Source organism: Callorhinus ursinus, unplaced genomic scaffold, assembly GCF_003265705.2.
Source record: "Callorhinus ursinus isolate GAN/ISIS: 27379988/994484 unplaced genomic scaffold, GSC_fseal_2.0 scaffold22, whole genome shotgun sequence".
NCBI lineage: Eukaryota > Metazoa > Chordata > Mammalia > Carnivora > Otariidae > Callorhinus > Callorhinus ursinus.
The window spans coordinates 5606550-5607399 of record NW_027397084.1 but is presented as its reverse complement, the minus strand read 5'-3'; the positions used below and the strand labels follow the sequence as shown (position 1 = coordinate 5607399).

Sequence of the window (850 nt, the reverse complement as noted above, 5' to 3'; positions counted from 1 at the left end):
GAGGTCAGTAACAGAACTTCTGTGTGAGCTTCGAGCCCTCCCCACATGAAGCTCCACAGTGATTGGCCATTTCGTCTGCCTTACTCCTTCCCTTTATCCCTGTCCAATTTGACAGCCACTTTTCTCCCTAAGTTATCCGTAGATTATTAGTCCCACTTTATAAACACATTCCCACTAAGGTGTCAGTGACTTCTGTGCTCCTACAGCCCTGCACTTTAATATAGATAATAGGAAAAAAGCAGCACTGAACGGAAAAGATAGCATCTAATCCTAGGACTTTAGACATTGGATCAACTGAGTGAAGTCCTTCTGGAAGCTCTCCACTCTTGTATTTGGTCTCCACTTACAACTGGTGGATCAGGAAAGAGGCAGAACCCTGCAGAAAGGGCACAGAGGAGAATGGAATTAACTTGATTAAATTATGAGGTCAGCTCTATTCTACCCAGGCTGGTGGGGGACAAAGGCTAGTTGATGCCTTTGAACAGTTAGGGTTGGTCAAGTAGGCCTTGTTCTCTTGACAACTTTTCCCTGGACCAGATTTTGACTTGATCATGAAGAACTGTGTCAAAGACCAAGTGGCTCAGCTGGTGTTAGAAACAAGAGGGTCACGTGATTGGGCCTTCTTGGCACAAAAGGTCTTCAACATGAAATTATGGGCTCCAATTTTATTAGGAGTATTGTTCACTCTATAAAAGATATTTCTATTAGAATTTAGTATTCTGAAGATCATTTTCTCCTTCCTAAGAAGATGAATGTTTCCTCTTTTGTGGTAAGAACAATGTACCTGATTAGCTTCCCCTTTTCTTTCTCTCTTTCTCTTTCTTTCTTTCTCTTTCTTTCTTTCTTTCTT

General features: G+C 41.6%; 1 protein-coding gene across 1 annotated transcript in view; it reads left to right on the top strand.

Annotated features, from left to right (window-relative positions):
* The first annotated feature begins 690 nt into the window (after positions 1 to 690).
* Positions 691 to 850, top strand: part of ADGRF1 (adhesion G protein-coupled receptor F1) — a 42967-nt gene continuing 42807 nt past the window's right edge. Inside the window, exon 1 of the mRNA XM_073905057.1 lies at positions 691 to 769. The gene's annotated coding sequence lies outside the window, so the exon portion shown is untranslated. The remainder of the gene's footprint in view (positions 770 to 850) is intronic.